This window comes from Choristoneura fumiferana, chromosome 12, assembly GCF_025370935.1.
Source record: "Choristoneura fumiferana chromosome 12, NRCan_CFum_1, whole genome shotgun sequence".
NCBI lineage: Eukaryota > Metazoa > Arthropoda > Insecta > Lepidoptera > Tortricidae > Choristoneura > Choristoneura fumiferana.
The window spans coordinates 4,706,061-4,720,931 of record NC_133483.1 but is presented as its reverse complement, the minus strand read 5'-3'; the positions used below and the strand labels follow the sequence as shown (position 1 = coordinate 4,720,931).

The window sequence follows — 14,871 nt, the reverse complement described above, 5'->3', positions numbered from 1 at the left end:
ATTTAAACGAAAAATAAATTAAAATTTAAAACCTGACTGATATTAAAATTTAAAAAGTAAAAAATACAAGTATTGAACTCTATTAGGTATGCAATTTTATGTTAGGTAAATTGGGACACATTACTAGGAATTTTAAGTCCCGACTGTTGAACTATCTATTGTTTTACATAACAAATTTCCAGACTATTATATTTATTTAAATTTTCTTTTTAGTTTTTTGGGATCATGAAATATCACGTTATCTTTTACAAGGAAAGCCAATTTTAGCAGATACTGTACTTTTAGTTACCTACAGAAATTGTTTCTAATTGATATCGTTAAGTGTAGACATTGTAACAGTATTTATATTTTTATTGCTCCAACTCCCCTCCCCCCTCCCTCTCCCTCTCCGTCTTCCCTTTAGTCTGGCAACGCACCCGCAGTCCTAATAATGCTGTAGGTGTCCATGGGCGGCGGATTTTCCAGCTATTTAAAAATAAAAAAATCACAATTACAAGTCAGGAACTTAACTGACTTAAGTATAATATGTATACGCGTATTTACCGGTCCAGTTTGTTTCGCACAACTGACAATAGCAAACACGACATCAAAAAAAAGAAGACAGCCCTCAGTTCGTCAGATTTTTTTATCATATTTATGTTTAAATTTACAGTTTTGTAACATAGTAAAATAATAATTATAAAACAAACAAAAGCGTGGATTTTGTTATGTAAATTTATTCACACAAAACATCGTCCTGCGTTAGGCTTATTTGAACTAATTGTTACCAGTGAATTTAAACTACGTAAATATTGTTTAATTTCTGCTGGGACCACAGTTGTTACATTACGAGCTAAAAGAAAAACAGTAAAATTACACCTCCTAATCTACATAAAGTAATATCAAATTGAAATTAAATTGAGATTGAAGACCTAGTATCTGAGCCCAATGTTATTGGAGAGACCAAGGCGTCCAGACTCCGGTGGTTCGGGCACATGAAAAGACGGGGAGAGGATCAAGCCGTGAAGAAAGCGTACTTGGGACGACCGAGTGGACGCAGACCGATTGGTCATCCCAGGTACCGCTGCGCTAGAGAGTCAAGGTCGAGGGAAGACCTTTTGGATTCGGGGTCGAAGGTTGGCAGAAGCTGGCTCAAGGTCGTAAATCATGGCGTAGTCAGGTAAATACGAGTAGTAGGTAAGTAAAGACTAATATTCTACCTAAATGTGAAGGTTTATGAGTACGTGTGTGTGAGCGTATATGTGTGTGTGTGTGTGTGTGTGTGTGTGTGTGTGTGTGTGTGTGTGTGTGTGTGTGTGTGTGTGTGTGTGTGTGTGTTTGTTACTCTATTACATATACTTGGTTTGGATAGGTATTACAACGTCTATTGGTGCCTTAAATATTGAAATTCCCGCATATCTAAACATTTACATTTCTGTATTTAAATACACTAGTCAAGTTTGTATTACTATGATAGATAAGTTTGTTTACATTTAGTTAAATACCTATCCAAACCAAGTATAGGCTACTTTTTATTACAATATTTTCAAGGGATCGTGTACAATCCCAAAATCTTAACCACTATGTTCAGTGACAATAAATTTTGCACGGGTGTTTCTCACAACGTAAATGAAGACCACGGTGTAATTTTCCGCCAGATGTAATGAGTTATGTGAGCGAAGCGGCTGGGAAAGGCTAGTTTATAATAAATTAGCCTAAACGTTGACGTCGAAATTTACGAAAGTCACTCACGTCCTAGACCGTCGTCTCCTTTAAACTGACTGGGAAGAACTGGATGCAAAAGGCACACGATCAGAATGAAACGCATGTATTAGAAAAGAACCACACTTATACTCTGTTTCTACGACAGGCGAAAAAACTTACTATGGGTAACTTTTCGCATGTAAAGGCTGACCAGAATTATAAAAAACCTCGCCATATTGCGGAAAACCAATAGAACTAATTTCTTGCACGTGTAACACTAAATCCAAATGTCATCTGTCTATTGTTGTCAAAGCTTAACGTTGTTGACGCGTGGTATTTGAAAGTGTTATTTTGTGTTTTTGTGCGTTAAAATGCCGAAGATTATCCATTTGGAAGGAAAATAATTCACAATGTATAAAAGTATTTTTTTATAAAAAAGTCCGAGGGATTAGAAAATCTTCCTTTATAATATCACCGACACCGTTGTCAATATGACTGGTATGGTATCGTATAGTAAGTGTAAAGAATGTTGCAATATAAAACGTAGAAGTGCTGCCCTCGCGTCAGGTTTTTTATATTCCTGGTCAGCCTTTATCTCGCAACGTCATTGTAAAACATGATACAACCAGGTTTTATTGTCTTGAGTGACCACACTAACATCCTGTGCTTTGAAAATTTTTACTAAGAGCAATTATAAAAAAGTGCATCGGACAAAATATATACTTCTTCAATGTTCGTTTTTTCGCCTGCCGTAGAAACACCTACCGTAAACTGCTTCAACATTGCCCTCTGGCCCCAACATTGCCTGATTCGATTTAGAGTCGATAACTTAGCACCCTTAATTTAGGTTTTAAAACTTTTATCCCCCGTAATAATAATCCCCGTGTAGATAAAAGATTTTAAACCAAGTGCTAAGTTATCGACTCTTAATCAACTCAGGCAATGTCGGGCCAGAGGGCAAACTTGAAGCAGTTTACGGTACCTATAGCATTAGAAGTATAAATTGGCAAGATACAGATTAATGAAGCCATTATAATTTACTTAATACAAATACAGCGCCTTTTCAATTGTGGTGAGCAAATGATTGCGCCTCTGTCTCATTTTCCTGGTGTACAATTTATCAGCTTATTTATAATGAACTTAACCATAGCCAATTTATCAAGAACAGAAGAGGAAATGACTATTGGGAGTTTTCAAAGGAATCTATTATCAGAAGCATCGTTATTTATAAGAGCTTACCTGAACCGATAAGCAGTGAGCCAATTTTATTTATCTCGAAGCTATTTAATAAGACGGAATGAAAAGACGACAAGGTACGGTTAGAATTGTCTGATAAATAATGTTTAATGATAATTTGTTGTGAATATTATCCGAACAGAAATAGGTATATATACTGACACCCCAAAAAATTTTTTTTTCATTTTAAGTCAGTGAATTGACTTTATTTTTGAATACCTTCATTATTTTAAAAGATATTCGTGTGTTTTGCTAAGTCAGTAACTCTACTTCATTTCTCACTCTATAAGTACTCATATTTTTTATTTGTCACTTGTGTTATGACGTTTTAAGAAGAAAATCACACATTGACAGCAAAACGGCCAGTATTAAATTATCGAAATAGTATGCAACCTCACTAAAATATTTAATTGGCGCCTGTTGCAGTCATAACTTTTAGACCGGGCACAAAAAAGGGATTTAAAAACACAAACGCGACCTAATTAAAAACATAGTGTAATCGACTCTACTCTCGATGCTGAGCAACTACTTTCTGGTTTCAGTTATTTAATTAACACCTTGTATATTATCTTGATTTTTGATTTATGTAATTATTATATTTTGATGTTTGCGTTATCAAAATCACTGGGTTTCAATTGGTTACGTATATATTTATTTAAGTACAGTCACCAGCATTAATATCTGCCACAGCGGAGCGTGCAAAAATATCTGACACGTCCTTCCGGCCCTAGAAATAGGGTCGAATTAGATATTTATGAACGCTTGTTATGTCAGATATTGGTGCTGGACTGTACAAACCTATACAATACGGTATTTGACAACTCCTAATTTTGCCATGTCTTGATATTATTATGAAAATATAGATATACAGATAGTGTTTAGCGAAGATAAAATTTAAATCAGTTGAAAATTGGATTCACTTAGTGTTTTTTTGAAAAATCTGTATACCTGTCTCTTTCTCAAACGCTTTTCTCTGTGCAGCAAGTATGGCGGTACTGGCGTATGACGTCAGTACGTCACATGCCAGTATGTCTTTCTCTGTCTAATCTTGAATTTCAAACCTTTATAACTTTGTTATTTGTAAAGGTATCTTAAAAATTGTTTTTCTATTCGATAACAGGCATTGTGTAGTTTTAACTTATAAAACATATACAAAGATAAGATTCTGTACCTAGTGTTCAATGGTTCGAAATATATGTCACAATTCTGTGCTCAGCTTAAAACAAAAGATAACAACGAATGTTTTGTAGCCGCAGTAGATTGTCATTCCGAAAATAGGTGTCATACAGACCCTCGTCATGCCACAATTCTCTTAAGATGTGTCAGTTAAAAGCATTGCTAAGTTAAGCAGCATCTGCGTTGAAACTATTTACTAATGCTGCTTTGATGTAGGAAATAATCCTTCAGTTGGTTAATACACCCTCCTTAGTAATGGATACAATAATCGAAATTGTTACCATGTCTCAATTTGACAAAGCGGAGCCAGTGATTAGCGGCAGCTGTTGTAAAATGAAGTGTTAATTAGCTTTTTGCTAATATTGCGTGCGAAATATGTTCAATAGATCAAAAGTACGCTGCCATGTTGACAAAAATAAGAAAACAAATCACAGCTCATTTACAAAACCAAAAATAAATATAATATTAAATATCGACGGCTGTAGGTTTGAACTTCATATAACAAAAAAAAAAGCAGCAAGTAACATAATATAAAAGTTTCCTTTACTTTACGATTTATGACGTATTAAAAAAAACTATCTCTAGATCTCGTTCAAACCAATTTTCGGTGGAAGTTTTCATGGTAATGTACATCGTACATATTTTTTTTAGTTTTATCATTCTCTTATTTTAGAAGTTACAGGGGAAGGGGGGGACAACACATATTTTACCATTTTGAAAGTGTCTCTCGGGCAAACTATTCAATTTAAAAATAATGATACTTACTAGAAACCTAAATATCATTTTTGAAGACCTATCCATAAATACCCCACACGTATGGGTTTGATGAAAAAAACATTTTTGAGTTTCAGTTCTAAGTATGGGTTTTTTTTTCTATTTTTGTGTGAAAATCTTAATGCGGTTCACAGAATACATCTACTTACCAAGTTTCAACAGTATAGTTCTTATAGTTTCGGAAAAAAGTGGCTGTGACATACGGACGGACAGACAGACATGACGAATCCATAAGGGTTCCGTTTTTTGCCATTTGGCTACGGAACCCTATAAACGAAAGAATCTCCTTAATAGGATCTTACCCTTACGATCTTTCGCTACAGAACAATATTAATGTCAAGAACTATCCAAAATAATACCTCATCTACAAGTGAAGTGTTATTCGCCGAGACGACTTTTGTGTTATCTTTGATACCATTGATAGAAGTTGCTATGATTAAATTACAATTTGTAACGGAACAGCAAAATTATTGATCAAAAATAAAAATTTAAGATCACAATGTCTGAACTTGACAGAAAATAAAAGAAGTGGCGATTCATTTTTAATTTAGATATTTGACGAACGGATGGCCAAGGCAAGTGGTTGGAGAACCTAACTACGAAGCTTGAGGTCCCGGATTCGATTCGCGGCCGGGGCAGATATTTGTATGAATAATACGAATGTTTGTTCTGTGGTCTCGGATGTTTAATATGTATTTAAGTACGTATTTATCTATGTAAGTATGTTTATCCGTTGCCTATAGCATCCATAGTACAAGCTTTGCTTAGTAGTTTGGGACTAGGTCAATTGGTGTCAAGTGTCCCATGATATGATATGATATATATAAAACAGACTAGCTTTTACGCGTATCTTCGTCTGAAAGAATGTGTTATTTGCTATCCCGAGAACTATACAATTTTCGCTATAAAAACTATCCTATGTTCTTTCTCAGGACCTCAAACTATCTCCATAGGTACCAAATTTTTTTTATACATAAAAGGGGAAAAATGATTATGCGGGTCACCTGATGGGAAGCAATCACTGCCTCTATGGCTACCCGCAACGCGGGAAATATCACAAGTGCGTTGTTTTGAGACACTGATGATGGGCTCTTTTTTAAAGATCCTTAATCATTTTTTTTATTTAAGGAGAGATAATAAACAGAAACATAGACAGGCAGAGTAACTTTCGCATTTATAATATTAGTAAAGGATACTCCAGCGAAAACTATCGCGTTCTTCCGTCTAGCGAGTTTAACTACGACCAAGTTGGAGCAAACGCATGTTGTGGCCAACCTATCAAACTCGAAGAACAAAGCCGACTAAGTCTTGTATTATGCAAACGAGCATCATGTAAGGCGTGGATTTATGAGGCAAGTTCGTTGCGAAATCGCGAGCTCGCCCATGGGAGCACCCGGCTCACTATTGCTCCATATATTCAAATTTGGGGTTAGACAAAGAGGTACTTAGGCGACTGCCGCCGGGCACGCTGCAGTGAGTGACAACAATTTATGATTTAGCACGTGACTCAGTACTATGCTGCCGTAATTGCAATCGCATGTCTTCGCAAGCGCTTCGTTGCGCATTGCTTTGAATTTTGTACAAAGATTTGCTTTTATTTTCTTATCTTTCTATAACACGGAGAACAGGTGGCCGTTGAGGCCGAATAGTTCTCGAATGGAGACCTCGGATCGGCAAGCGCAGCATAGGACGTGCACCAACGAGATGGACGGAAATTGAAAATATAAAAAAAAATATGTGAGCTGAAATCGCATTTAAAATTTTCGACTAGATTAACAGTGAAGAAAAAATCGCGAGAAAGCTACACACAGTATTGAGCCCGCATTTCTGAGAGGAGGCCTGTTCCCAGCAGTGAGACGTAAAAAGGCTAAGATGACAAGATTCTACTTTAAATTTGTATGAAATGTATGTATGAATTCTCTCGACTGCTCAATTTAATTAGTTAATGCTAATGAGACATCGCTATATTCAATTACAATTTATAACTAACTAATCTAGTGACCTAGATCAAATCATTTCCATATCATAAATTCACATCGTCAAAGCAAATTTCTCTGAAAATGGGCTATGAGAGTATTTATGCGCAAATCTGTGACTAATTTAAAATTTGCATTAGTAGATGACACTGAGTAGGCAAAATTTAGAATTAGATTAATTAATTCCCTTGCCACACGAAATGTATTGGAATTCGCTCTATATTTAGAGTAGATAGAAATTGTATCACCACGTTGTCCGTTAACCTGCTGCCAAACAGCAGTTTCACACTGTTGTGTTTCGATTCGGCGGTGAAATAGCCGGTGCATTTACTATCATAGCACATTTGTCATCTTCTTGGATCCTTCATGTCGTTGAGCCTCAGTTTCCACCACCAGGGAAACTGCACGCTTGTCTGCCTACTTCATCAACATATATTGTTCAGCAGAAAGAAGTCCACTGTTGAACAAAGGTCTCCACCCTAGAACGCCACAATTAATGATAAGTTGTGCATCCACCGGTTGCGCACAACTCTCAAGATGTCGTCGGTCGATCAATTTTTTTAGCAGGAATCCAACTTTCTCATAAATATAATAATAATCATATCGAAAAGTACACTATGCCGGAGTACATACGAAATGGTGCGGTCAACTGTTACACTGTTAAACAACTGTACTAGAGGTGAGATTTACAAAACTTGCAAAACGTGGACTGAATCTTGCGAGTACGCGTCCACAAAAAGACTAGATCCAAAGACTAGGTCCACGAGTATCTACGAGTACTTAACTCAATTGACTCATTGCGTAAACAAAATGATTCCCGTAAATGCGCTTCCGTGATTGTGTATGCGTACTAGTTTTAGTAGTTTTACGAATATCGAACTACCGAATTCCACGTCACAGTTCAGTCTTCAGACTTCATATTTATTTTTATTTTAACTTATCATCATCATCCCAGCCTATATACGTCCCACTGCTGGGCACAGGCCTCCTCTCAGAACAAGAGGGCTTGGGCCGTAGTTCCCACGCGGGCCAGTGCGGATTGGAACTTCACACGCACCAATGAATTGCTTCGCTGGTTTGTGCAGGTTTCCTCATGATGTTTTCCTTCACCGCAAAGCTCGTGGTAAATTTCAAATGTAATTCCGCACATGAATTTCGAAAAACTCAGAGGTGCGAGCCGGGGTTTGAACCCACGACCCTCACCACTTTAACTTATATGAAATATTTATTATAGAAGTTCACAACAATTTTAAATAGTCCCGTTGTTTCATTTAAAAAGTGTGCAAATTTTGCCGTTAGGTTCGGATGTGGAAATGAATGGAGTATAACGCAGTTTTAATTTGTTTTAAGTTATATAATTTACCAGTGAACAAGGGGTCATTTATTCAATTCAATGTAAAACTAATCTTTTATTTTGGACAAAACTTCTATAGAAAAATAACATACTATATGTTGCTATGGTATTGTATTGTATTGTATACCTAACTCTTTATTGTACATGAATGTCATGTGAAAATAACAGTTAACAAAACAAAGAGATGTACAAAGGTGAACATATCCCTTAAAGGGATCTCTTCCAGTTAACCTTTGAACAATCCAATCGTATTCTTGTATACGTCACATATTATCACGGAAAACTTTAACTGTACTATGGCCTGCAAAAGTCGATGGACAATTCCAAAACATAATCGTCTGACGCGAGAAACGGCGCCATCTATGTGTTTGAAGTGTATTAGCGGTATTTACTTATTTACTAACTTAGTTAGTTTATTAATATCTCACTAGATGGCGCTGGCGCTGACCTTAAAAAATATTTTATATTCATGTTAGAAATTTGATATTTCGCTGCCGTAGTAACTAAATTATGTCCCTGCCTGGGTGGGACACCGTGGGATGTTACCGCGAATCGCGTAACGACATTTTCTGTCTCTTTCGTACTTATCGTAAGAGAAGGAGAATATTATTATTCGCATTACTATCGTTTCTTGTCCTTCAAATATTCCAACGATAAATTCTTTGGTGTGTGTGAAGTTCCCAATCCGCACTGGGCCCGCGTGGGAACTACGGCCCAAGCCCTCTCATTCTGAGAGGAGGCCTGTGACCAGCAGTGGGACGTGTATCTATAGGCTGGGATGCTGATGATAGTGAAATTCTTTATTACGAAGACCCATGTTGCGAATTAGTGTCAACTTTAGTAATCTCCAAATCTAGCAGTAAATTTACAAAAACACAAACTCAATATTATCGCCTGGTGGGATTTGAACTTGTGACATACGAACGAAGAACGAAGTTCACAACCACTTGACCATCGTACTGTTATCTTAAACAATGAAAATCGGATCTATATCGGGTCGTCTTAAAATTAATCGGTAAGTCATGCGTGTTTAACGAAACTTAAAGAGGGTAGACTGAAGATCTTCAAACTACCAGGCTAAGTTTTTATTACAAAGATTTTGCTACTTGTTCAGCTGCTTGCAACATCGTTTGATCGTCTCTTTCAAGTTGAATCTGCTTATTATCGTAATTATTCTTTAAAATGAGTTCTCATCGCATTATTGAGATGGTTAAAAGTTGTGAAATTATTAATTTATATGAAGAAGGAAAAAATATGTCGGAAATTTCTAGAGAAATTGGAGTTAATGTGAGTTTTTTTTTGTTTACGTTCATCCTACCAACTTCTTCATTAAAATGATATCTACGTTATATTATTTTACGTTTATTTATATTGTTACAGATAAAAACAGTTATATTATGGGTACGACGATATCAAGACGAAGGATCTTTGCTGCACCGTCAAAGATCGGGTAGACCACGACCACGACTCATCTCAACGCCAGCTATGATGTTGCCCACTGTTAGAGTTGTCTATCCAGAAGAACAAGTGCCGTGCCCAATACACCGGTCGCGTATTGTGCAAAACTGGTTTAATCAACACAAAAATAATGTTAAAGTCGTTCCTTGGCCTGCCAGATCACCGGATTTAAATCCCATTAAAAAATTATGAGTTGTTATAACCATGTCCAACGTTGGGATAACAAAAATAAGCGAACTCCGGAAACGTTAGAAGCCCACTGTGTAAAAATAAGGGACAGTATTCGCGGCTCTAATATGTGTGAAAATCTAGTTGCATCGATGCGATTCTTTTTGCAAGCAGTTATCGACAATCATGGTGGTTACAACAGTTATTAAAATAAAATTGATAGTTACGTGTAGACCGGGTTATATACTCAAACAATTATGTTATAATAAAATATATAAGGTGCGGATATTTTCAGGGTATGTAATTAATAACCTAAGAATTAATTATACACATAAATTATTTAAGTATTGTGTGGTAATATTTTTTTGCTTCATACAAAAATACCATTCCGTTCAAAAAAAATTCATCCTCGCATTAACATTAACTGTATTTTTTTTATTTAATTTAATTGAAACCAATTAACGACGATGCAAATAATCGATCCTTAAAATATCCGCATCTGATTTTCTAGCACACTGTATTATATGAACCAAAATATTTATCTTTATTTGTGATCCTGAAGGTATCACTTTGTTATGAAAAGCAATTATTTGATTATTATGAACAAAACATTTAATTATACCTTGATAGTTTTGTTTACTTATGTGAGATAAGTGTGAAAGTTCAATACATGACTGTAATCTACAGTGGATCTACGCCATCAATTATTGATAAGTAAATGTTTAAAACTGGAAAACTTCAATTATTATAGTTTATAACGCGTACGAGTCTTATGATAACCCGGTCTCAGGTATAATACTTTCAAATACTATTTTTTATTGCGGTTCAGCTTCAATCCTCTTTCCAGAATCGGAAATGAATACTTAAGCTAATACCTCAATAAAATGTTAAAATACAACTTTTGGTCAGGTGCTAATAAAATAACTGAAAACCTCACACGACACACAGAAAATATTTTTCATTTTATTTTAAGTTAGTTGTTTGCGTTTATTTTCGAATACTTACCTTCATTATTTCCTAAAATAATTGTATGTTTTTCGTAATCAGTAATTCTACTTCATTTCTAACTTTACGGTCGTAATTTTTAATGCCAGATTTAAAAGAAAGCCAAACTGACGCAAAACGGCCAGTATTAAATTATCTAATAGGGGTATGAAACATACCTAAAACATTTAATTGGCGTATGAATTCGTAATATTTAGACTGGGCACAATAAAAAAAGGATTTAAAAACTCAAACACTACCTGATTTAAAACATAGTGTAATCGATTCTACTCTGGATTCTGAGCAAACTACTTTCTGGTTTTCAGTTATTTAATTAATATATAGTATAACATTAATAACTGCGTCAATATTTAATGAATAGAAATATTGTTTTAGGAATAAATTTTTTATGTTTTAAACTTCAAAACGTGTATTATTTCTGTTGCAACGTTATCCTTTTTTCAGAGTTTTTTTTTTTATTTCCATATCAGTTATCTACAAAATTTAAATAGAAAGTTATAAATAAAAAATAAGAACAAAAAACAATTCTGATATGTAGGATACGAACTCATGATCATTTACGAATTTATCTAAGCAGCCGATCAACTTAGCTATCGGCACATTGCTGTTACGGGGATAAAATATCGATCATATCATAATAACTGTTTAACAGCGCCATCTAGTTCATTTGTTGTGAACACCTAACAAAATCGCCAACTCTCGTGTTCAAACGATTATAGAACGTAAGGTGTCCATCCACTTATGCAGGCCATTGTACATACGTAACTTACTTGTTTTCTCTACTATACTGTAAACTAAAAATACTACCTTAGATATTAAGTTTCTCATGTAAGTGACTATTTGTTTTCAATGAGAAATAAAAATTCTATAAACCGAAACCGAAATACAGACTTAAAACTTCCCTTCATACTTTATACAGGCTTAGGACTGTCAGCAGTTTTTATAAAATTTTCAATTGAAAAGTGTACATAAATGCTTGTTTTCAAGTTGGCGGAACGTTGTCAGCCGCCGTACTCCTAAATACTCGGACGCTAAAAGAACCGCGGGCGGGAACGCGTACTCACGCGTCTAAGCCAAAGCCAAAAACCTATTCCAGTAAATACGTCTCACCTCTAAACTGTACTACGGGCAAAGAGGGCTAAATTCACCTGGCCCATAATATATTTATCATTAAGCTTTATGTGCCCAATTATACCATTCGGTTGAAATAATGCGAATACAAGTTCATTAAATAAATAAGTTGGAATCATGCGAAGACACGGTTAGAACGGGTATAAAAGTTGGATTTATGAGAAAGTTGGATTCCTGCTAAAAAAAAAGGCGCAGTAGGTCAGTTTGTAGACATAATATATTAGGAAATTAAACTTGACGCGATGCATTGTCGTTGTCGGGCGGCGAATTGGCTAAGTAAAGTTTTTTAAAGAGGTGCTAAATATATTTTTCTTCGATAGTCGACGTCTTAATAATCGAGAAACTGCAGCTCTTTTATTTTTATTTCCTCTTATTAATTAGAAATATTTTTTTAAGTGGTCGATATGACGTTTGTGAGATTGAAATGGCAGAACCGTTGAGGGCTCAGTACTTAGTAGAAACAGTAAAAAAAAAGCGAAGTCAACTGTCACTGCTGTCACTGTCAAGTAGAATCTAACCTAAAACCGTTTTATTTACTTTGCGATTTGGTGCCATCAATGTGTTTTTTGGATAATTTTTAAAGACCTCTCAGCACAAACTCAGTACTTTAAAATTTGCCGCATTTCTCCACGACCTTTGCATGATAATTGGACCACGATTGTATAGTTTCGACGACTATTTCGGCTCTGCTTCTTCGACAACGCTATCTTGTATTCTCGACGACACTTGGCTTGACTTTTGGACCATATTTTCTATTTTAGCGGCTTCACCTTTCAATACGAAATGAGTGAATTTGTGCGAGCAGATTCAAGGAACTTGCCACACATGGCTATGAGTCTAGAATATTTTGACACCAGTGATAAGTATACAATGTTGCCGAAATCAGAGGAGATAAAGCACTCTTGTCCGTAGCGGTAAAATGGATGAACGTAAGTACAAAATTATATCAATACAGTTTCTTGTCTATTTTTTTACATTACATTTTAGGGCATCAAAAGTTGAATATGTTGCCGGACCAAAGTTGTACGAGAGCACAGAATAACAAAAACATATTACCTTTATTGTGACCATTTACTTAGATATCAACTGACAATGTGATTTATGCGACAGGTGATGTTGTTCAGCATTGGCTGGTAAATATTATGATAGAGTAAAATTTCTGTGGTTAGTGAAACATTATATTATAATTAGCTGTTGCCCCGCGACTCTGTCTACGAAGAATTCGCTTATCGCTTTCCGCGAGTACTCTGTATTTTTTCGGGATAAAACTGTGAGATAAAAAGTAGCCTATGTTCTTCCTCGGGACTCCAACTACCTCCATAATGAATTTCGGCTAAATCAGTTCAGCGGTTAAAGCATGAAAAGTTAACAGTCAGACAGACAGAGTTCCTTTCACGTTTATAATATTAAATATAAGTAAGGATTTATAATAATTTTGATCTTTTTTTCAGGTGGATGTAAACACATGTTGGTGTTTTTATTTTGGTTGCAAAAAAAAGCCAGTGAAGAAGCATAACCTGTTTTTTCCAAGGACATGCATTTTTCCATAAAAAAGAGGCATAGAAGTATCACGGAACTCCTCAATGGTTAATGGAAGAGAATAGAATAGACCTTAGATTTAGCACGGAAATGTAATTTTGAACATGATGATATCTTAATACAGAAATGTATTTTTAGTTGACAATGCAAGTACAGTCGAGAAAAAGTACAGTCAGCAAAATTTTTTTCTTAAAAATATAATTTTTGGTTTTTATTTGTGTAAGTTTTTATTTTTCCTCACAATACTTTTTGTTGACTATACTTGTCTTGCATTGTCATCTAATCTGTAATCAGTATAAGTACTGCTGTGATAAGCTAACGGTACTTTAAATTTGTATTCTCATTTTGGTTTATAAACATAATACATACATACTCATACATTGCAAGTCGAATAAAATCTTGTAAAATATGTTTCTTTTCACTTATGATTCACATCATCAAAAATAACGAAAAAATGTGCAGAATTTGTAACCTTGCTTACAGAGATTTTGATCAGGTTCGATTCCCAATCATGTATGTATTAGAGTCAGACAAAATAAAACAGTTGAATACCATATATATCCATACTAATATTATAAATGCGAAAGTGTGTGTGTTAGTATGTTTCTCCGTCTTTCACGTCGCAACGGAGCAACAGATCGACGTGATTTTTGGCATAGAGATTGTTTATGGGCCACAGAGTGACATAGGCTACTTTTTATCCCGGAAAAATAAACAGTTCCCGAGATAACAGCGCGCGATAACCGAATTCCACGCGGGCGAAGCCGCGGGCAAAAGATAGTATATATACACACATCCAGTTCAACTGGTAGAACAAACGATACAATCTAGGGTCACTGTCACAAGTACAAGTACTAAAAATACAAGTAAATCACCACGGTTTTGTTATAACTTATGATCAATGGTACGCATATTGTTTACACGTATAATCAAATCGTTGTTTAATCAAACCATGGTTGCTTAGGAAATGAAAAGCTTAATATGATGACAGCCCTTTTATATAAAAATCTTAATAGCGTGATTCAGGTTTTCCTTGAGACGAGATAGTGACATCTTTTGATGCAAAAGTAAACTAAAATCCCGGTTTTACACAAAGTGACCTATAATATTTGTATTATATTTCCTTGTATTTCTTAGTAGTACTTCTAATGCCTTAATGGGGATGGCACAATATTTAATTTAATAAAAATACGAATTGTTTTTAAATTACCCTTTGCCAGGAATATTATATACATGTTCCAATAAATCGGGTCTTTTGAGACATATGTTTATGCTAAATGTTTTTATGATAATTTGTGTATTTATGAAATAAAAACAATATAAATTATTGCATTTTTATTATATTACTCTGCAAATTAACTAAAACTATCT

At 35.0% G+C, this 14,871-nt stretch overlaps 1 long non-coding RNA gene across 1 annotated transcript; it reads left to right on the top strand.

Annotated features, from left to right (window-relative positions):
* The first annotated feature begins 12,226 nt into the window (after positions 1 to 12,226).
* On the top strand, positions 12,227 to 14,190 carry LOC141433756 (uncharacterized). Its single transcript, XR_012451948.1, has 2 exons — positions 12,227 to 12,890; positions 13,413 to 14,190. It is a non-coding gene; the product is annotated as an uncharacterized lncRNA (long non-coding RNA).
* Positions 14,191 to 14,871: the final 681 nt, after the last annotated feature.